This window comes from Chiloscyllium plagiosum, unplaced genomic scaffold (assembly GCF_037043375.1).
Source record: "Chiloscyllium plagiosum isolate Xiang-an unplaced genomic scaffold, Cpla_swu_hap1 HiC_scaffold_35, whole genome shotgun sequence".
In the NCBI taxonomy this organism is placed as follows: domain Eukaryota; kingdom Metazoa; phylum Chordata; class Chondrichthyes; order Orectolobiformes; family Hemiscylliidae; genus Chiloscyllium; species Chiloscyllium plagiosum.
In genome coordinates this window covers 41,516,999-41,541,751 of record NW_028270173.1, presented here as the reverse complement: position 1 = coordinate 41,541,751, position 24,753 = coordinate 41,516,999, and the positions used below count along the sequence as shown (strand labels likewise).

At 39.6% G+C, this 24,753-nt stretch overlaps 1 pseudogene; it reads right to left on the bottom strand.

Moving 5' to 3' along the window:
* Window positions 1-2,472: 2,472 nt before the first annotated feature.
* On the bottom strand, window positions 2,473-24,753 carry LOC148140706 (putative G protein-coupled receptor 139; annotated as a pseudogene).

Genomic DNA, 24,753 nt, shown 5'->3' with positions numbered 1-24,753 from the left:
GAACTCTACAAGAACCTGGTGAGACCACGCTTTGAATATTGTGTCCAGTTCTGGACGCCCTATTATAGGAAAGATAACGACGCTTTGGAGAGGGTGCAAAGAAGGCTTACCAGGATGCTGCCTGGACTGGAGGGCCTGTCTTACGAAGTGAGGTTGACAAAGTGCGGAATTTCTTCGCGGGAGAGAAGGGGAAAAGAGGTGTCTTGATTGAGGTATACAAGGTAATGAGAGGCATAGATGGAGTCAATAGCCAGAGACTTTTTTTTTTTCTCCAGGGCAGGATTGACTGGCACGAGAGGTCATAGCTTTAAGATAATAGGAGGAAGGTGTAGAGGAGATGTCAGAGGTAGGTTCGTTATGCAGAGAGTTGGAAATGCATAGAATGCGTTGCCAGCAGTGGTGGGGCAAGTAGAGTCATTAGGCGCATTTAAGTGACTGCTGGACACGCACATGAACAGCAGTGAATTGAGGCGTGCGTTGGTTAGGTTCGGTTATGTTATTTTAGAGTATGAATCATCTTTGGGACAACATCGTGGGCCGAAGGGCCTGTTCTGTACTGTACGTTTCTATGTTCTATATAATATAATACAACATACTTAATCAAATGATGTAGTTTGCAATATTGTTGAAATTTGAATAATAATATTTATTATTCTTGTTTCTTCGAATTTCGCCAGTAAGTGTATAGTTGGAAGCTAACACATTGGCAACTTCGAATTAATGTTAGTAGCCCATAAAGCATAAATTAAGCTGGTGCATCCGAATTATAACAAATGAAACCTATCAGAAGTCATGTTTCCAAACTGTCCGGCATGGAAGGGATAATAGAACCTTGGCAATCGAGTCTAAAACTGTAAATTGACAAAAAGCAAACTGGAGCATTCAATTTCTTTTTTTGTTATTGCTCATGGATATGGCAAGATACAGGTAGCATTGAGTCGCACATCTGCAATGATCTCTGTCAGCATAAAAAGTATTTATGATAAAAGTTGAAAATAATGGTGAATCTCAACAGTTCAGGACTCAGAGTTAATAAGAAATATTAACTGAGCTTTTCTCCACACAGAAGCTTCCAACTCTGATGAGAATATCCGGTTTTCTTTTCTCATTGCTATTCTAGATTTCTGGCATGCACAGTATTTAAGTATCTGGAGCTTAATGATCCGCAAACGTCCTTTCTTTTCTGAGATGTAATGTTCAAATACGTGGCTACAATAAATGTAAATGGGAAATTCATCATTTTTCCTCGATGAGTACTTCTGACAGTTTTGGTTTTCAGGTCAAGCAGAATATCCAATCAGTAACACGAAAACCTGATTGAAATACTATGTTGAATTTTGATATTTAGTCTATGTGCTTAATTAGCATGATGAAAGAAAAACTTTTGACACAAACACAAATACCCAAATTGTCATCTAATTATGTTACATCTGGAAAATGGGACAGAAGATCCAAAGGCCATGAGATACAGTAACAAATTTAGCACATTCAGCCCACCGAGTCAAATATAGCATTTGATCATGCTGATGTTTCTCAACCAAAATCTTCGATTGTCTCTCATTAACCCTTGATTCCCCAAGAAAAATCAAGAATCTGTCTACCTCTGGCTTGCCTATGCTCCCAAAACCTTAGCTTCCACAGCCTTTGGTACCAATGAATTCTGCAAATTATTCATCCTCTGGTTAAAGAAAATCCTTCTCATCTCAATTCTAAACGATTGTCCTTTATTCTTTGCCTTTAGATCCTAGTTTCTCCAACTCGTGGAAACATAAACGCACGTCTGTTCTACCCAGATCCCTCAGTATTGTATAACTTTCAACTATGACTTCCTCATCTTTCTAAACTGCATTGATTACAGACCCAGGATCCTTAACCGCTCTTTCATATGACAAGCCCGTCAACCCCATTATAAGTCTTCTAAACTTCCTTAAGATTTCATCCAGCATCAATTCAATCTTTGTTAGATACGGGGCCCACTACTACTTCCATTATTCCAAGCACAGTCTGATCAGAACCTTATTTAACTTCACCACTAAATATTTGCTCTTGTATTCCAGATTTCTGGAAATGAACGCTAACATTGTATTTGTCTTTCCCAAATCCTGATGGAACGTGCATGCTTAACTTTAGGAGTATTCTGAAGTATTATTTCAAAGTGTGTCTTCATGCTTCAGATTTCTGAAATAATTCGCCGTTTAGAAAATGATCTATGCCACTTTCTTCATGCCCAAACATTATTTTATCTGCGTCATTTTAACTGACGTTTTCCTGTGAAGTTAGGGTAGAAGGATTGACAATATTAATTTTTACATTATGAATGATTATGTCCCAGAAGGAAGCAAGATAAGCAAACACACAAGTCTTGACTTGTTGTCAATACAATGCAAGGAAATGTTGATGGAAGTCATAAAGCCGTGTTATTTTATATTGTGCTTTATCATAAAATGGTGAGAATAAACTTATACTTATTGTTTAGTTCACAGAGGTAAAAACTTTCTGAAAGAAATATGTTAGCAAAGAAATGGGACGCATAATCAAATTTTAAAGTTCATCTTTAAATTTACGTTGTGAAACAGCATAAATGAAGGTGTTTGTGCAGCAACTCAATGGCATTAGCATATAGCCTGTTTGTTCCAGAATTGTAAATGGATCGTTGTAATTTGGTAGTAATAATTTTACATTTGTAAATTGGACAAGTACGAAAGTTACCAATGTTACAGTCCACAAAATAATGAAATTTGCAGAAATAGTGATTAAGATAATCATTGACTTTCTCCTGTTTTCCATTTCTGGGTCATTGTGTTTCAGATCCTTGTTGATTCCTCTCAGTCTTCCTCTTATTCGGTTTGTCTGTACAATGCTCCTGATAGTCAGTGTATTGAAAAGTAACACCAAAACAAATGGAAGAAATGGAGTTAAAATAATTTCCGTCCACCAATACGCATTCCACATTCGTGATGTATACAAGCTGGCTTTCACAGAGCATGACCATGGTCGGTTGTTTATTACTTGACGAGGTTCAAATGCAAAGTAGATTGGAACAGTCTGTAAGGTGCACACGGAATAAACTATTCCTATAACCATGCTTGATGTTTTCACAGTGCAATACCTTATTTGCAGCTTTTTGCAACAAATAGCCATAAATTGATCAAAGGTCAATGCGACAGTTAACCAGACAGAACAGTCAACAGAAAGCATAACCAGGACAATGTTCAGAGAGCAAATTGGCGTATCATTGAAAAATAAATTTGGGAAATGATATTCTTTGATCTCATAGAATATTACAGCAAATATCAGAACAGATAGATCTGTCACCGCCATTGTCATTAAATATCGAGTGACGCATTTGGAAAGGTCGCAACGTTCACAGTTTAGAATCACAATTGTCACCAGATTAGCTGCAAAAAACAAAACAAAAAAAATAAATTGGTCGAACTCAGCATGCTGAAAACATGAAAATCATTATTTATTCGATTAAGCACGTGCAATAAATGCTACTAATTAGTCGAATAAGATAGTTCAGAATAAAATAATATCAAATGCAAGCATGTTGATTTTTTTCAATCTGTCAATATTATACTAAATATTTTGCACGTGTATTCAAACCACCAACGTTTAAAGCAAGAGCTGGTTCCATGCAGCCACTCAAGTTGAACATTTTCCCGGCTTGATGAATACTTTGCCATTTCGTCAAAGTGAATTTATTGTCTAAAATTATGCATGGGAACGTATTTGATGCCTGTATCAATTTCCAGTGTGGAAGAAAACACCGATTATACACATTGATTAACGCTCAGGCCCGGCACAAGTATTTTTTAGCATAATAATAATGTAAATGATTTCAATACATAGAAGAACGACTTCTGAATCCTTCCTAAAGCATGGCGACCAAAACTGCACACAATACTCCAGATGTCTTGAGGAAGTGGTGGATGTGAGTACAATTACAAGGTTAAAAACTGCATAGGTACATGGACAGGAAAAGGTTGGAGGGATGCAGGAGAAAGGACGTGGGACGAGTTTAGTTCGGGATTTTTGTATGTGGAATGTTTGGTCCCGCGGATCTGTTTGGTCCTGTATGACTCTATAACTCTATAATATGGATCATGTGCAGATAGATGAAATTAGTCTAGAATTGAATCTTGTCGGTACAGACATGGTGGGCTGAAAGGCCTGTTCCTGTCCTGCACTCTTCCATATCCTATATATAAGGCATTTCGTCGATTTGTTTCAGTTTTATTTTGTTGAATTACTCCATTAATAAACATGGAGATATTTGTAGAGTCTCCTCTTCCATTTCATCATTCATGTCCCTACTTCTGCTTAGGTGTGCCATTAGAAGGGCTTTGATACAATTAATTGGTCGTGCTTTCCACTCAAGCTGCCTGGAATGCAAGTAATTCTGTCTTGTGGCTCCATTAGACTGGCACCTCATTTCTAAGTGTGCCTATGCTGTGAAGGAGACATTAAAAGCTGAAAGGGATAAGAACTGATCTAATTGCCAAATGGAGTATTATTAATTTAGGTATGACATTGTCATTTCTGGAAGAATGAAAGAAAAAAATGTCATGCTGTCGAAATGATTCTCAGTTGCCGGGCTGTGAGGTACAGAATCATGCGTGATTCCTACTTCATCGATCAAAAAAGTTTGATATGAAGTCGTTACAAACAATCAGGAAAGCTATGGAATTTTGTAGGTTAATACTGGTCTTTGTACTTATGGAAGGAAATTAGTACATTGGAAACTGTTCTGAGAAAGTTTATTAGATTAATGCCTGGAGTAAATGGATTTTTTAATGAACAGAGCTTAAGCAGGTTTGACCTCTGCTATGTGGCATTTCAAATTCTCTAATGGGAATAAACTGAACAGAGATTAGGCATTAAACATTAAACAACGTTAAACAGTGGTCCGTCATCCCACAGAATGTGCAGTTGAAAATAACTTATAAACACGCAATCTTCAACTGTTAGATAACGTCAACTTCTATCCCACTTGTCATGTTGGTACAGCCACACCACCCAACTTTGTCTGCACTTAACTTACCTTTCTCTCATCAACAATAAACGTTGATTACATCCACTCACCAACCCAATCCTTCATTAATGCTGTCAATGTCAGATGTGTGTGCTGTATTGAGGTTGATGAATGTCAGGTCAGGCCGGTTAATGTCGAATTGTTGTTTCCCTCTTCACCTGTCACATCTCCAGTCATGTAACTACATCATTTAAAATGCTTTCAGCTCAGCTTTAGACGTATTCGTCTGTCAATATCGGTGATGAATGCTGAAGAGTGAATTACGTATCATTGTCACCTACTGACAGTGAGTACAGCTTCATTAGTTAATTTCCTTCTTTATGCTTTGTAACAATTGAATGATTTGCTGAACAATGCTAGAAATAGCTTAAGAGGAAATCATATTTCTCAGGGACAGGAGTTGCGTATAAGCTGGACAAGCTAAGAATGACATATAGCTTTCCATAAATAACATTCATAGCAGGAAATTATGAGTGTATTTGCATGCGCTGACGTGTGCGTACAGTAAAGAGTTTTTTTTTAGTAGAGAGCAGAGTGAATGTGAAGTGTGTTGCAAAAATTATATTGATTCAAATGTGAACCAACATGTGAATATCTGAATCAACAATAATAATAGACCTTATTGCGTGACAGGCACGATCTAATTACTTCTCATATCTGCCTATTTCTGATAACATTTCACCACCTCGCTTCTTAGGTTTAAAGTTTTTTTGTAATTTTAATTGGAAGTTGAGAATAGAAAAAAAACTGCTTCAAAAATCTTGATTTGGTGAAGGATTACCGCACTTGTTGGAAGTTATTAACATGACAATTAACATAAGTTGGCGTAGACGACTGTCTGTGTGGAGTTTGCACATTCTCCCCGTGTCTGCGTGGGTTTCCTCTCACAGTCCAAAAATGTGCAGCTTAGGTGAATTGGCCATGTTAAATTGCCCGCAGTGTTAGGTGAAGTGGTAAATGTAGGGGAATGGGTCTGGGTGGATTGCGCTTCAGTGGGTCGGTGTGGACTTGTTGGGCTGAAAGACCTGTTTCCACACTGTAAGTAAGTAATCTAATCTAAGTGTTGATTATTCAGCTGCTTGTTCAAGCAAAAGTCCAAGGTGCAAACGAACGTGAACAGAGGGCTGTGTATAAATGGAGAAAGTGAGGTCTGCAGATGCTTCAGAGTGAGAGCAGAAAAATGTGGCGCTGGAAAAAGCACAGCAGGTCAGGCAACATCCAAGGAGCAGAAGAGTGGGCGTTTTGAACATTAGCTCTTCACCAGGAAAGCACGAAACATCGTCTGTCCTGCACCTCAGATGCTAACTGATCAGCTGTGCTTTATCCTGTGCCACACTTTTCGACTGTTTACAAATGGAGACTCGGTTGTTTGGTCTTTATGTTCCTGATCAGTTATCATTGACAAAGTTTATCAACCTGCCAACAGCGACAAAAATGGTTCCCAGTCAATGAACGAGCTCAGATGCCCACCAGCTCTGGATCCATTTGTGTTCACTGCAATAAATACACTTGAACACTGAAAAAAATCAATTTCAGTTTCTTCAACAGATGTTGGAGAAGTTTAATGAAGTTGAAGTTATGTTGACTACTGAGAGGAATTCATGAGTTCTAAAAATTTACCGAATTTTTCAGAATATTATAGAGCCATCGCAAAGATAAAAATGTCCGTCAGTCGATCCAGTTGTTGTCGTGTTGTTGTGCTTAGTCTCCAACATTGTTTGCCTTAGCATTGGAAGTTCATATGTGCGTACTTCTTAAAATATAGAAAGATTTGTGCTTGCCATACCTTTAAAGGCACTGAATTCCAAATACTCCCTGAGTGCAAAGAAGGTCTTTACATCCTTTCTCAGCATCCTACCCGTTAGCGAAAAAAAATTTCGAATCGTCATTGATCTCTCCACCTTTGGTTCACGTGTTTTCCTGCTTGTATTATGCATGGCTCTCACAAATCTACATATCTGAAGTATACATTATCCCTTCAATTCCCTCTACTTCAAGAAGAAAAAGGCCTAATCTATTAAGTCGCTCTCACAATTACAAGTCTCCAGCCTAAAAATTGTTTTGGTAAATCTCTTCACCGCAATCACATACTCCAATGACGTGCTTTCTTGAACAGCCCTTGACATTCCAGCTGTGGCCTAACTCATTTATTATGCATTTCCAGAATCAACTCCAAACTCCACGTCATGTCTAATAAAGGCAAATCGTGTATAACGTGTTAATCAATTAATGTCGTTCCTTTAAAAGAGCAGTGACGATGCCCAATGAGTTTTAACTATATTTTTGATGCTTCCCAGATGTTCCCTCATATTACTTGTCCTGCTTAATTCCATCACGTCACAGCAATCTGGATTGAATGCAATTCCCAACTGATCAGCTCATCTGATTAACTTATTATATCTTCATGTCACATATCACCCTAACGTTTGACCACCCCGTCAAGTGACCTGAAGTGTGCTACCACAGTGAGGCATTGCACGATGAATGTATCTATCTCATACTTAAATGCAGGCAATAAAATTGTTGTCACAGTTTCTTTAAATAAAATTGAGTCGAGAATCACACCCTGAGACGTTTATTTTCTGCTTACCTTTATCTGAAATTACTCTTACTTCTTTTTAAAGAGTAACTCCAAATTCCACATTCTCGTACATGGGGAACCATGCTTCACATATTCACCCATCCACGGATTTATTTGTCCTTCATCAAATCACAGCTCACTCTTCCAAGTTCATGTGGATTCAAATTTCAGATGTCCAATCGTTTCTTCACAGTACAAAATTCAAGGTTCTACTGAGGTAAAAGCTATCTGCACTACATCCAATGCATTTGCAGGTTTCCTTAAAAAATGACCAATGCTGCCCTCTGTGTTCCAGACTCTATCACCTGAAGCTTTAGTAAATTAATCATTAATTGTCTAATTGTGTCAAACGTCCCTGTCAATAAGCAATAACATTCTATGAGCGTTCATAATTCCTTACTATTTTGCATGTGAAAATTCTGTGTTTAATGTACTGAGATGCACATTTGCTTTACAACTCAGAGCTCTGCCATCACTCATCATTGAATTCAATGCTAAGTAATTATTTTTCTCTGTCGTGAAAATGAACAATCTCCAGCTCACTCGTAATCATACCCTGTTTCCCAGACCTCTGTCACATTTGAAACAATGTATTTCCCTTCGTAAACATATTTAATTCCAGAATACTCTCGCTGTCTCATTAGACAGAGACTAAACCTGAGGGACACGACACCCTAAGGCAAGGGGCACAATTGAAGAAATGGTACCTTCCTGGTGCCCAGACACGTGAATTGAACCGACATTGTTCGCGACACTCTGTGCTGCAAACCAGTCATTCAGTCAGCTGAGCTGAATAAATTCCCCTCCCCGTTATCATAAAGTTACTTTGGCATGATCGTTTCAGCTCCAAGCCATCTTTACGTCATGTACAAATATAGCAGTTTCACTCCATTCAGCCAAGTTAATTCTGTAGATGAATAAACGTTTAATCATCAGCACTGATCTCACCATAAAATTTGTTATAACTTGCAAAATGAAAAATCATCCTTTCTATGTCTATCTTGTCCAGACATCTCAAAAATGAATATCTTTCAAGCATGTCACCTCTATCGCTTATCACAGGATAACTGATGTTGAACGTGGTTAAGCACCAGAATCTGAAACAAAAGGAAGTTATTTTGCATTCCATTGTGGAAAGAAAACCCGATTGTTTATAGCAACCAGAAAACCCACAACTGTTCTGTCATAATTTTGATAGAGGGTATCGCTGTTGCTAAATCAAACTGCTTATTTCCCGAACACAGATCCGTACGAATATAGTTTTCTCGACGTCGTCGTCTCTCTCTCTCTCTCTCTCTCTCTCTCTCTCTCTATGTGTGTGAGTGTGTGTGGGTGTGGATCTCCCACTCTTTCGCTGTGCACTTTTCGAGTACTTAAAACAATTTGGTTTAAATTTAGAGAAGTGATCGTAGAAGATCTTGTTACCTGAAAATCATAATGTCTCCCTCTAAGTTACTAAAAACTGAATAGCATTAAACTTTCAGATTATACTGGCGGGGTGGAAATTTACCAGAGCGAATGTTAAAACTTGAACTTAATATGAAAGAAGCACGATGGCAAGGACGACATAGGTATTCTCTTTAAAATCGATAAGGTTGACTAACGTAGTTAACGGTAAGACATTAGCTATCTTTGTCTAGCCTGACCTACATGTGAATCTAGACACACAGAAATGCAGTTGACTCTTAACTACCCTTTGGGCAATTATGGATGAACCAATAATGCTGACTAAGTTGGTGGTTCTCAGGTCCTGTCAAGGAATATTAATAAAGATTCTCCAAACTGTCAAGTGCAGTTGCAAGAGAACTTTCATTATTTACAGCAATAAATGCATCAATCCAAATGAGTATTCCATTAAGATGATTCATTTTAACAGAATAAACTAAAACTGTTCAGTCATCTTCAGTGTATTACCCTGGAACACCAACAATTGCATGAATGGGATAAAAAATATTTTCAATCTGCATGATTATCTATGGCCCCATGTTCGCCCGACTGAGAAAGTCTCTCTTTGCCGTATCTTCACTCAGATGTTTTGCTTTCAAGCTGCTGTTTATTTAATACCAGTGAGAAACCACAAGTGGCTAGGCTAGTATTACATCATGAGTGGTTTCAGTTTCAGTCCATTGAACAGAATTAATCCCAAGCGAAATGCATGCTTCCTGTTCAAAAATTATGTTCAATTCAAAGGATACCTCATGGTGAAGTTAAAGAGACCTTTATTTTCAAAATGTATTGTCTGCGTTCCAAATCATGCTGCTGACTTTTAAATCAATGTATTTTGAAATTTATGCTCCTAGTGTTCCACTAAGGAAATAAATGCACCCTTTTGATTTTTCTAGGGGCAATTTTTCTATTTAAAGAAAAGTCCGTGTTTAACTTAAACCCAACATTGAATAAATTATTTAAGCAATATACATTGTACTTGCATTTGCAAGACACAAAGAGACACAGAAAAAAACAGTCAGTTATTGTGTGGAAAAATCTGAAATATTCACTATTGGCATTCAATTATTCAGTCCAGTGTTGGAAATGGGAACACGTTCTATATGATCAACAGTATTTAAGGAAAATGAATTCAAACATGCTTTTTTTTTCTTTGAAATTCTGAATATTCTGTATGCCATAAAGGCTGCAAAATGTTAACTTACAAAATTTTAAAACGCTCCTCATATCAAAATAACACCATGAATTGGAACTGAGTGTTTCATTCACTTCATGTGATTACTATCACATTCCAGAAATTCCATGGAGGTAGATTAAACTCTACTTGCCTCTTCACTTTGATTTTTCTTACCAACTCTAACAATTCTCGTTCTTCGGATTTTTCAATGAATTGGCTTGCTGTAGCACTTTTGTTTTTACAAATATTCTCTTTGAAATCTAAAATAGAAAAAGATGAATAACAACGTTGAAAGTTAGACTGTTCTTTACTGGTGCCCATAGACGTGGAAATAAATGCGGCAGAGCTCCGCCATGTCTGGCAATGCTATTGTTTGAAGAGGTGTATTTTGTCCAGGTTTCTTTTAAACGAGAGATTGGACGAGGGGTATCCATCAGTCTGTGGTAACGTAAGCAGCTTGTGAGGCCTTAGATGATTTTTAAGTTGGAGCAATTGAATGAGCGAGCATATACTGGTTTTGTTTCTCAGTTTAACCTTGAAGCAGTTTTTGCTGAAATTTGGATAGGGTTGGAAGTTGCAGCAAATGTCTGCAGGCTACTACTCTGAGTTTTCTCTCAACATTCTCTCTGTCTGTTTGTGCGTGTGTGTGTGTGTATATATATATATATATATATATATATAGATATACTCTCTCTCTCTCCGCCTTTCAACTTCCCCCACCCCTGCCCCTTTCTGTTGCTTCCAAATTGCTTACGATAATAAGTTTCTGACATTGCCTTTTTACTAAGTGTTGTCTTTACATGATGTTAACATGAAGGAACTTTTCGTTAGTATAGTTACGGTGTGTATTACTCTGTTCAGCTTCGCAACAGGATTAAGTCATTCTAAGTTCTTCTTTCTTTTATTATATTTTAACCTGTGCATTCGTCAGCTAGGCAGCACAGAAGCTTAGTAGTCAGCACTGCAGTCTCACAGTGCCAGAGATGCAGGTTTAACTGCCTCGGGTGACTGTCATTATGGAGTTTGCACATTCTTCCCGTGTCTGCATGCGTTTCCTGCGGGTGCTCTGGTTTTATTCCACAAACCAAACATGTACAGGTCAGATGGATTGGCCTTTGTAAATTGCCCAGCGTATTAGCTGCATTACTCAGAAGGAAGTGGGTCTGAGTGGGTTACTCTTCGATGGTCAATGTCCACTCGCTGGGTCAAATGGCCTGTTTCCACACTGTGGGAAATGTAATTAATTAGAAATTGAATTGTGTTTTGCTTAACACTAAGCAGATTTTGTTGTCAGATTGGATGTGAAACACCGCACTTTACATTTATCTTTAAAATAAGACAAAGTTAGTTTCCAGTCTATCTTCTTAAAATAATTTGAAGGGATCTGATCTGGTCCATGCATACGATTTCAGTGACTCGCAGAATTATCTATAATAATAGCCGAAGGTAATGGAGAACCTCAACAGATGACGACTGACAGTTCTGAAAATACCATACTATATAGATTACAATCATTGGCATGTTTCTCTTCACAAAGATTCAGTTAGATCGCATGTGTTATTCAGCTTTTTCGACTATTGTTGTAGATTTCCAGTAACAATTTTAAATTGCTTGTATATAAACAGAAGAGGCACAGGATCTAATTATCTGCAAACATCCTTTGTTTACTTTGATTCAATGAATAAATAAATGGCGTTAAATGCCTATGACATGATATAAATGAAAAGCCAATCATTTACTCTAGATCATAAGTCTGATGAAATTGGATAAATATTGTCAAAAATATTCCATCAGTTACACCAAAATCGATGGCCCATTTGGGAAAGTTCACGCATCATGATAAATTTCGATATTTATTTAATATGTTGACTCAACATTTTGAAACATGATTATCTAATTACAGTGCATTTGTAAGACTGGACAAAAGACATTTTCTTTAAGGTAACATTTTAATTGAAAGATGTTTGTGAAATTCGACTGAAACAGTGAAACAGTGGATACAGTTATTTTGATTTTCGGGAGAATTAGTTTCCACAAGCAAGCGAAATCAAAAAGAAATTTATGAAAAGACTCATCTTGTCGAGAATGCAAGAGCTCTCTCAAAGGAATGCATAAGCTGCCAAATGCGGTGTGTAATCAAATTATCAACTCAACATTCAATTTACATTGTGAAATTTTATAATTAAGTGTACTTAAGCAGGATCCTCAAGGTGCTCATCATATAGGCTTCTTATTTAGGATTATAAATGGATGATTGTAAATTTTGGTTCATAATTGTGCATCTGCAAATTGAGAATGTAATGCCAATGCTGCAGTGTTTATAATGGAAGTTTCCAGATTGTCCATTCACATAATCATCGAACGTTCTCCCCTCCACTATGGAATACACTTTGTATAGTGGAGAACCTGGCCATTCAACCTACCGGTTGCCACAACAACCCTCAGTAGATCATTCCACCGAATCCCACACCATCCCTCTTACCATGCACCTCCTATTGTTAATCCACCTAACCGACAGGTCCTGGATACTTCGGGAAACTTCGCATGGCCAAGCCATCTAAACTACAAATTTTTAAACTATGGTAGGAAACTGGACCGCTCAGATGAAATCCACTCAGACACGGAGAAAATCTGTGAACTCCATACAGAGACTCGAGGTTGATATCGAAACAGCATCCCTAGTGTTGTGATATTCACTGTGCCCGATGCTATTTCTGAATCATTGAGTTTCAGACAGTTATCATTTCCTCTGAGTCCTCCTTCATGTTTTTCAGTCTATACAATGTTCCTGTTGGTGAGCACATTGAGCGGTAATATCGAAATAAGTGGAATTTTTAAAAAGTAATTTCCATCCACCAAATGCAATCCGTTTAGGTAACTTACAGAAACTTGCTTTGACAGAACAGTCTTTTTTTTTTTTGGTTAATTCCTCAGGAGGCTCAAATAAAAAAATGGATAGTAAGTGAACAGAAAATGATCAGAGAACTGACAATTCTTATAAATTGTGCGATCATTTTAGCAGAACAATACTTTACCAACAGCCTTTTGCACCAAACAGCAACAAATCGATCAAAGATGAGTATTACAGCTAAGTGGATAGACCAGTCAACATCACCAGGATAATACTCAGCCTTCAAATGTGGTGTAATTGAAGTTGAAATTTGGAAGCTAATAGTCTCTGATATCATAGAATAAATCATTGAATGCTGTAACAAATCAAATGATTACCTTTGTCAAGAGGTATATAAATATATATTTAGGCAAATAACAAAGTCCACAGGATACAATCGCAATTTTCGCCAGATTAGATGTTAAACCGAAAGCAAATGTATTGGTCATAATCCATATGCTGACATCAGAACAAAAACTGAATAATCTGCTTTGAATAAGGTATAATGTATGATGGCAGAAGGGCGAGTTTTCAGAGTGCAATGACAGCTGAACTGACGAGGTAAAACATTCGTGAAGCATGGAATATATTCTCATTTTTTCTTTAGCAGCAAATTGAAGACTGTCTAATCACTCCATAATTACCAGTGATCGCAAATTCTTTCTTTTTATGAAGTTTGTTTACACCTGTACGATGGATGTTGTAGGCTTGATCAACACGAGTGATCAATCTCCAATTATGCTTTAAAAGAAGAGCAGAGTACCAAGAACAGCACAACACAGCGACAGGTCCTTCCGCCAGAATCAACACATGTTGCCCTACAATATTAAGACTGTCTTCACTTGCAGGATAATTATCCTTCTTTCTCCTTCCTATTCATGATTTGGAGATGTCACTGTTGGACTGGGGTGTACAAAGTTACAAATCACACATCACTAGGTTATAGTTCAACAGATTTAATTGGAAGCACTAGCTTTCGGAGCACCACTCCTTCATCAGGTGGTTTTGCAGTACACAACTGTAAGACACAGAGAATTTATAGCAAAAGTTTACAGTGTGATGCAACTGAAATTATACATCGAAAAATACCTTGATTGTTTGTTAAGTCTCCCAAGTGTTAGAATGACCATGACAGTTTCACTTCTTTCATATGTAAATCACAACACTCTTTTCCAAAGTTACATTCTCAGGTTAACTGTAACAATTGGTGTCAGGCCACCTGTGTTCTGTTTGTCTTTGTCATAATCTTTAGACTGATTCTAATCTAAAAAAATGCGTAAACAGAGTCTTATATGGATTCATGCAGTTTGTGAGCAAAGTACAACGTAACTCTGCAAAGACAAATTCCCCCCACACGCGAATTTGTGGACATGTGTGTATGTGTATGTGTGTCTGGGGTGGGGGATTTTAGTGTCTGTGTGAGAGTGTATATGTGTGTGTGTGTGTGAGTGTAGAGGGGTCGAAGTCTGAGAGGATGCATGTGTGAGTTTTGAGTGTGGTATGTCCGCAGCAGTATGTGTGAGTGTCTGTGTGCGTGTCTTGTGTGTGTGTGTATAGCAGTGCCTGTTTGTGTCTGTGTGTGTGTATGTGTGTATGTGTCTGGGTTGGGTGTATGTGAGTGTCTGTGAGAGAGAGTGTATATGTTTATGTGTGAGTGTAAAGGGGTCTAAGTCTGTGAGAGGGTGCATATGTAAGTTTGGAAGTGTGTCTGTCTGTAGGAATGTGTATGCATGTCTGTAGGAATGTGTATGCATTTGTATAAGAGTTCCTGTGTGTGTGTATATAGGAGTGTCTGTGTGTGTGTAACTGTGTGTTTGTGTGTGTGTAGGAGTGTCTCTGTGTGTGGACAGTGCAATAGTGGTCACGGGTAGTGTGACATGAACTCGTTGAGGTCAATGCTGGCACCTTGAAAGAATTCCCAGAGTCTCATTATTCTGATTAACTCCTGTATGTTGCTGCAAGAACCAAGGCGCCCATTTTGTGGGTGGGTCAGAAATTGAGACCCCTGCTCAGGACTTCAATACCTTCTGGTCGAAGGGTATGGTCCAATAAGTTGACAATCGACTTCCCCGCAGTGATAATGTTACCCACTGTGATGTCAGGGTGGGTTTCACGACTACTTGTGAGAATGCCAAACTTCCCTTGTTTTTGGTTCCTGGTGTGCCTAATTTTCAGGGATGTCCTCAAAAGAACGGGGTACGACGCTCAATTCATCACCCGCAAGTTCCGACGTGCCACAGAAAGGAATCCTAATGACCTCCACAGATACGTGCTGCAACCGACAGGGTACCCTTCGTTGTTCAGTACTTTCCAGGAGCCGAAAGACTATGCCATGTTCTTCACGACCTGTGACACATTACCAGTGATGATGAGCACCTCCCAAGACCTTCCCCACACCTCCACCGCTCGCCTTTAAACAACCACCGAACCTCAAACAGATAATTGTTTGTAGCACACTGCCTGGCTTTCAGGGCAACCCCATACTACCCTGTCACAGTATGTGCTGCAAGACGTGTCAGAGTGTGGACAGGGATACCAACATTACGCTTGGGGACACCTCCCACCATGTACGTGGCAGGAACTCATGCAACTCAGCCAACGTTGTCTACCTTATACGCTGCAGGCAAGAATGCCCTGAGGCATGGCATATTGGTGAAAATTAGCAGAGGCTCCGGCGATAGATGAATGGGCACTGCACTACAATCAACAGATAGGAGTGTTCCCTCCCAGTTGGGACGTCAGCGGTCCAGGACATTTGAGCTCGGGCATTCGGGTGATCATCCTCCAAGGCAGACTTCGGGACAGGCACCAGTGAAAACTTGTCGAGCCGAGGCTGATAGCTAAGTTTGGTACCCACAGGGAGGGCATCAACTGGGACCTTGGGTTGTTGTCACAATACAGGTGACCACCATTGCACTATACACACACAGACACTCCTACACACAAAAAATACACACACACACACGCAATCCTATACACACACAGACACTCCTATACACACACGGATACACACACAGACACGCGCACACACTCCGACAGGCCCACACATTCCCAAACTCACACATGCACGCTCTCACAGACTTAGACACCTTGCACTCACACACACATATTCACTCTCTCTCACAAACACTCACAACCCCCCACCTCAGACAGACACACACACAAACAACCACACACACACGCACTTCTATACACACACATGCACATCTATACACAGACATGCAATTAGAAACTCACATACACTCCCGCAGACACACACACTCCCAAACTCACACATGCATCCTCTCATAAATTTAGATCCCTTTATACACACACACACGCTCTCTCTCATAGACACTCACAAACACCCACCCCAGGCGCGCGCACACACACAGACACACACAGACGCACTCCTATACATACACACAGACACACCTATGCACAGACACGCACACTCCTGCAGACACGCAGATTCCCAAACTCACATATGCATCCTCTCACCGACTTAGACCTCTTTACATTCGAAAACACATAGACACTTTCGCTGAGACACTCACAACCCCACCCCTGACACACTCACACGCACTCCTATACATGCACAGATACTCCTATACACGCAGAGACACGCACGCAGACATGCACACATACTCCTACAGACACACACACTACCAAACTCACACATACATCCTGTCACAAACTTAGACACCTTTACACTCACGCACACACATATACACTCGGTCTCACAGACACTCACAACAGTCCGCCCCAGACACAAACATATTCCTACACACACACACACAACTCCTACGCTCACACATGCATCCTCGCACAGACTTAGACACCTTTGCACTCACACACATATATACAATCTCTGTCACAGAGACTCACAACCTCCCAGCCCAGATACATACACACACACGCATTCCTATGCACACACATACACACAGGTTTACCTATACACAGACACACACAGGCACTCACAAACACACACACACACGCACTTCTATACAAACAGAGACACTCCTATGCACACACAGACACGCACACAGACAGGCACACACACTCCTACAGACACACACACTTCCAAACTCACAGCTGCATCCTCTCACAGACTTAGACACCTTTACACTCCCACACATGTACACTCTGTCTCACAGACACTTACAACGCCCCACCTCAGACACACATACGCACTCCTACACTCATACATGCACCTTATTACAGACTTAGACCGCTTTAGCCTCTCTCACACACGCATATACACTCTCTCACACAGAGACTCACAACCTCCCACCACAGACACGCACACACACAAGCACATATACACATATACGTTTGTGGGGTGAATTTGAACTTACAGAGTTACATTGTACTTTGCTCAAAAGCTGCACGAGTTCATGTAAGATTCTGTTCACTCATTATTTAGATTAGAATCAGTCAGCACAGACAACAGAACAGAACACCTTCAACATCCTATCTGGCCTGACACCAATTGGTACAGTTAACCTGAGATATAACGTTTACAAAGAGTTTTGTGATTTACTTTTGAAAGAAGTGAAACTGTCATGGTCATTCTAACACATGAGAGATTTAACAAACAATCAAGGTAGTTTTCAATGTATAATTACAGTTACATCGCACTGTAAACCTTTGCTATAAATTCTGTGTCTTACAACTGGCCTGGACTGCATAAGGATGTAATTGCATTTTGCCAGACATGTCAAGGAATTGGAAAATCACAGCAAGTAATAAAACCTATGTCTCTGATACTTATTTCTGATGAAGGAGCAATTCTCCGAAAGCTAGTGCTTCCAGTTAAACTTGTTGGACTATAACTTCATGTTGTGTGATTTTTAAATCCTTCCTATTCATGTATTCATTTGGTAAAATCCATTCAATCCCAGGAATCGTCATGCTGCCCGTTCTGTCGATGGTATGGGAAACTCTTCAATTGCCATGGATTTCGCATTCTATGTGGCCATTGTCAATGTCCTATAACATGGCCGAGGAAGTGTTCTTTGGCTTTGGAAAATTCACTTTTAGCCAGGTTTATCCCCAAGTCTGCTTCCAGAAGTTGATCAAATAACTCTAATAAATGTTTCAAACATTCCTTCCACATGTGACTAAAAAATAAGCAGATCATATCCGTGCTGGAAATCTCTACAACTCTATAGCTCTAATTGGGTAATCCGGAAATGACCTTATTGGTTAGTCTCTGGCGCATGCTTCATCCCAAACAGCATGACTTTAAACCGGTACAATCCATTCGGCATTGAAAAATCCTAAATTGTTTTCGCTCTTTTGGACAAAGATACATGTCTGCATCCTTTGAGCAAGTCTAACTTAGAAAAATTAGTTGTTCATTCCACGTTTCCAATGCAGTCTTTCAAACGCGCAATTGTATATGAATCAGCGCCATTTTTCGATGGTTATGCCGAAAAGAGGATGCTGTTTAATCGAAACAGCATCTACTGTATCTACATTGTGCATAATTTGGTTAGTACTTTCCAGCTTATTTCCACATATCTCCAAGTGCGGTAGTAAAAAATCGTCCACGTCATTTTGACCTCCGTATAGAAGGTAACTCAATAATTTATTCCATTTTTGACAACTTTCTCGTTGTTCAATTTAATTTCAGGAATGCCCAAATCATAATCCTCTGAATTTAGTATTTCAGTCTGTAACCAATAACAGTAACCTTTTGTTTTCGATCCCTGTCAAAATAACTTTTGAACATACTCATATAGTACACACTGTGAGCTTCCTTTCTGTCTGGAGTCCGTAGTTCACATCACTCAATGTACTTTCGACTTGATTAGTTTCACAAAATCTCCCTAACAGAGGTTCACCGACCACTAAATATAACACTCACGCCTTTTTTTTTCCGATAGCAAAATTGTGAGATTCTGTTTTCTTGTATCCTCCCTGTTCCATTCAATGCTGTGATACTTTTTAAATGCTGCATAGCCAAGTCTCCCACTCTATTTAATCTTTACCTAAAATTTGACATGTCGTCGAATGCATGATCTCTGAATTAAGACTTAGCAATTTCTCCTTAATCAATTATCGTTGTCCTCTTATTCCATCCCCAGAAACAAATTCAAATGGACTGAATTTAGTCATAGAGTCACAGAAATGTACAGCATGGAAACAGACCCTTCGGTCCAACCCGTCCATGCCGACCAGTTATCCAAACCCAATCTAGTCCCACCTGCCAGTACCAGACCCATATCCCTCCAAACCCTTCCTATTTATATACCCATCCAAATGCCTCTTAAATGTTGCAGTTGTACCAGCCTCCACCATATCCTCTGGCAGCTCATTCCATACACGTACCACCCTCTGCGTGACAAAGTTGCCACTTAGGTCTCTTTTATTTCTTTCCACTCTCACCCTTAACCTATGCCCTCTAGTTCTGGACTCCCCTCTGATCATAAAATATATAAATGGAATACTTTGTCTTACTCATCGAATAATTTCCATGTGAAATTTGATCCTGTATGTCATTGTATATCTGTAGGCAGTCCGTATCTAGTCAATAAAATGAGTAACTCTTCTGCAATCCTTTTAGCTGTGATATTGCATAATGGAAATGCCTCTGGAAATATGGTGTACATATACATTATTGTCACCAAATACCGAATCCCATTGTATGCTTTCAGAAAAGTTCCTCTGCCATCAATTAAGACTCTTGTAAAATGTTCCTCAAATGCAGGAATAAGTATCAGATATATGGGTTTTATTACTGGCTGTGGTTTTCCAATTCCTTGACATGTCTCGCAAAATTCAATTACATCCTTGTGCAGTCCAGGCTAGGAAAGAGGTTTTCATATTTTGGCATGTGTTTTTCTCGCTCCTAAATGACCCCTTACTCGTAGTTTTATGCACCACTCGCAACACCTCATGTCTATAACCCACTGGCAATACGACTTGATGGAATGTGCCCATTGATTATCCATTTGAATGTCTGGTACTCTCCATTTCCTCATTAAGAAATCGGTTTTAAGGTATTAGCATTCACAGATGCATTCGGATTCTTCCTTCATGAGTGCCTTTTGCTATAATTGCTTAAAGTATTCATCTCTTTTGCTTTAACTCAGTTAATTTATCTAGGTTAAACATTTCCGCTTTGTTATCTATTTGCTCCTGGTTTATTCTCAAATATTTGATCAAACATAGTCTCTGCTAATTCCACTTCAATTTTGTTAACTATATTCATTGATCTCTCCTTTTTCAACGGATAACGTTGTGAACTCATTGTCACACAAATCAGGAAAAATCCCAGGATATATGTCCTGCAACACTTCAGTTGTCTGAGTTTCCACTGGCTTATCAACCATAGCACATTGAATCACTTGAATACACTTGAATCGGCTGTATCATTACAAAGAGTCGAAATATGGTGCTGGAAAAGCACTGGTGGTCAAGTACCATACGAGGACCAGGAGAGTCAACATTGCGAGCGCAAGCTCTTAATCATGAAATTGCCCTGATAAAGAGCTTATGCTTGAAATGTCGACTCTCCTGCTCTGCGGATGCTGCCTGACCAGTTGTGCTTTACCAGCACCACTCTTCGACTCTGATCCCCAGCATCAGCAGTCCTCACTCTTTCCCAGTATTCGTAGCAAGGACAATTTATATTCTTGGAGCTGAGAGATTGTCCAGAACTCCTACCACGATATTTCCCTCGAATCTGTAATACAATTCTACATAATTGAGTGCCTCTTGTCTCCCTGTGAACTCCCGTGACTAGCACGTTTTCTGCTATTATCCTTCTAAGATACATCTCTCCTCATCCTTCAACACCAAATATCGAAAGGATTCTGTATTTATTAATATTGTAACCTCTTTTCCTGCTGCTCCTGTCCTATTTGAGTAAACGTTTTCTTTGCAGGTATACGGTTTAAGAAGATCTGGTACCTCCTCCTTAATCAACTTCTACCAGGCTGTACATTCTGGTGCTGCTTTCTAACTTCCACTGTGTTTCCATTACCACTCCATCAAAATTCACTGGCTCATTCTGTTTTCCTAGATCGATCTTCCCAAACCTTTTTCTAACTCATCAATACTGTCATTTCACGTGGCCTATTTTGTTGCAATGAAACCACTGGAGATTTTTAGCGTCACATTCCCCTCCAAGTGTTCCCTTCTTACCTTTGTTAAATTATCATTACACTCTTTCCCGAGATCTACCTTTCCCTTCCCACGTGAGGATTTCGCTTTCCCACAATTTCTATCTCTCACGAATTGAAATTTATATTGGAAGCCAAGCTTTGATTTACGAACCAACTCATAACCATCTCCATTTCAGCTGTTCTCTACTCTCTTCCACATGAGTTCTCAGTAGCTCAGGAAGTGAATTCTTGAACAGCTTCAAAATGATCATCTAAGAGTGTCATAAGTTTGCTCTATTTTTAATGGCCATATCCACCTATCAAAATTACTTTGTTTTACCCTTTCAAACTCATTGTAGGTTGGACCAGGCTCCCTTCTTAAATTCCTGAAACATTGTCTGCAGTTTTCAGGCACAAGCTCACATGCAGTTAAGACAACTTTCTTCACGTCCTCATATCCCGAGATACCTCATCTGATAATGACCCAAATACCTCATAGATCGACCTACAAGCTGTGTTTGCATCAACAAAACTCACATGGTCACTGGCCACTGCACTTCTTTAGCCAACTTTTCAAATGGGATCTGAAAAATGTGTTGCTGGAAAAGCGCAGCAGGTCAGGCAGCGTCCAAGGAGCAGGAGAATCGCCGTTTCGGGCATAAGCCCTTCTTCAGGAATGCTCTTAAAAGAGCCTTTGAGTTGTCAGATTCAAGAACGGTCTCTTCCATTTTTAATGGCGCTCCCAGCGGTGGTTTTGTTGGGCAGCAGCACGGCCTGGATATTAGGCAGCACACCGCCCTGAGCGATGGTTACCCTTCCCAGCAGCTTGTTAAGCTCCTCGTCGTTGCCAACTGCAGGTGCCTGGGGATGATGCGGGTCTTCTTGTCGTCCCGGGCCGCGTTGCTGGCCAGCTCCAGGATTTCAGCCGTCAGATACTCGAGCACCACGCTCCAGCAGCCACACGCTCAGCATTTCTGAAGAAGGGCTTATGCCGAAACGTCGATCCTCCTGCTCCTTGGATGCTGCCTGACCTGCTGCGCTTTTCCAGCAACACATTTTTCAGCCTTGATCTCCAGCATCTGCTGTCCTCACTTTCTCCTTTTCAAATGAGATGAAAAGGCTTCTCCATCTTTCCCATCAAACTTTAGCAATGAGGGAATATATGTAATCAGATTTTCACTAGGCTTTTGGCGACCATGGGTCGGTTCATACTGACTGTCTTCCTCACTAAGATTGTCTTTATCTTTCATCGCATGCTTTTAAGCTGACTTTGCTGTCTACGTGCGAATGTTTGAAGTAGAAACTCCCTCTTTCTTCATTTCCTCTATCACTTTTTCTCTCCCTTCTATCCCATTTTCTCTATTTTTCTCCCTTTTTCCTTTTGATCTTCTGCAGCGATTCGTTGTTTTCTCATTCTGCTTTTAATTCTAATTCCATCAGTTTCATTTATTTTGCTCTTTCGTTGTCTTTTGCTCTGAACTCAAGGTGCTTACATTTCAATTGTGTTGTAGCCACCTTTAAAACTTCTGATATTGTTTGCAGCAAATTTAAAGGCTGAGCTATTTCTATAATTATCTCTCCTTTTCTCCCAGAAGGAGGTAGCTTCAACCCCAGTTTGACTGATGATTACAACAGGATGGTCTTCATCACCTATTCTAAGGTCTGTAAAGTCACATTTATACAATCCAGCAAACTCTTGGTGACTGAAACAGCCATTGATATCCCAAACACTGTTCAAACCGTCCGGAATCAACACCTAGAACAACAGACAATAAGACTTACCATTTGCTCCCTTCCAGACAAGCAATCCTAAACCCAAATCTGAACGAAAGAAAAAAATCCTGGAAAGAACCCCCAGTCTGTTATGGACTAGGCTAGACCAACACAAAACTTTTCAAGCATGTACCTCAGACACTAGATTTCTGATTGTTTTAAGCAGGTGTAATATGCATATTGCAGGAGTGATGCAGTTCGCCCAACCACATAATTTTAAACAAAACAGCATTTATTTGCAAGGTTAACTAATGAAGCTCAAATAGAAGAGAACAGAATACAGAATAAGTTAGTCTTTCCGAAAACCCAACAGATTTTCCCAACTTAATGATGCTGGTTCAAATTTCTGCAACAATCCCCAATAACGCCCCTTGGCAAAAAAAAAAGTTCAAAATCAAACGCAGGCGCTTACAGGAGAGAGAAAGAGAGAGAGAGAGAGAGAGAGATGGCAGAGAGATTCAGGTGGAACACGTCTTTGCATGCAGCTGTTAATTTGGTCTTGCATTCTCAAAATTGATTGACTGCTTGCTCTGAACACCCAGACTGCAAAAATACAAAACGAAACCAAACTTAACCACAGCAAAGCTGAGCTGGGATAACTGTTCAATCCCCTGTCATCGTTCAAGAGTTTATTTTAAAAAATAGAAATTTCTTCAAGAGATCATGCCAGACATTTCGTCAACTCTACCTCGTAGAACACTTTGGAAAGAAAAACGAAGGATAACGAAACCTTGTTGAAGAAGCAGCAACATTGCACATCCTTCTTCAACATTGGGATAAAATTGCCTATTCTCCAATCTTCTGGGAACTCACTTACTGGCGAAGCGGATACAAAGAGATCGGTCAATACTCCAGCAATTTGTTCTTTTGGCTCATTCCGAATTCTGGGATAGATACCAAAAGGATTCAGGAACCTTTCTGCTTTAATTCTTTTTTTTAAGATGGACAACGCCTCTTACTTTTCATTGGAAACGTCTCTTTAAGATTTCGACACTCCCTTCCCTGAGATAATCGTCCAACAATTCATTCTCATTGGTAAATACCAACACAAAACATTCATTTAGGACCTCACCTACTTCTGCTTGCACCACGCATAAATTCAAATCGTTGTCTTTGTGTGGGCCAACCCTTTGCATGGCTTCATTCTTGCACCTGATACATAATTAAAAAGCCTTTTCATTCTCCTTAATTCTGTTTGTTAACAAATTTTCATGGCTTCTTTGAGTTCTTCAAATTCCTTGTTTAATTTCTTTTGTACTTTGATTGTGAGGGAAAAGCGATTGATGTTGTAATTAAAGAGTATCATTTGTTCCAATTCTCCTCGACCTTACATGTGCTTCCTTTTTTCTTTTTGACCAAGGTCATAACATCCCTGGCCATTCAAGGTTGTGTAACTTGCCATTCTTATCCTTAATTCTCGCAGGAAATGCCTAATATTGCTGTAGTTCGCCCTCCTGCAATTTAACACCTTCAAACGAGGATTGCTGTTCTCCCTGTAATGAGTATCTTAAACTCGTTCTTATCTTAATATACGTTATTATGGATGCCACTCCCGAAAGGCTCCATCACTGAGAGTTCATTCATCTGACCGCCATATTCCCAGGTCCAGTGTAACCTCATCCTTCGTCGAACTACTTCGATGCCGTCTCAAGTTACCTTCCTGAGTTGTTTTACAAATTTTGCTCCATCCAAATTCAGAACACCAATTGATTCTCGGGTAACATATGGGAAGTTAAAATCACGCACCTCGATAACCAT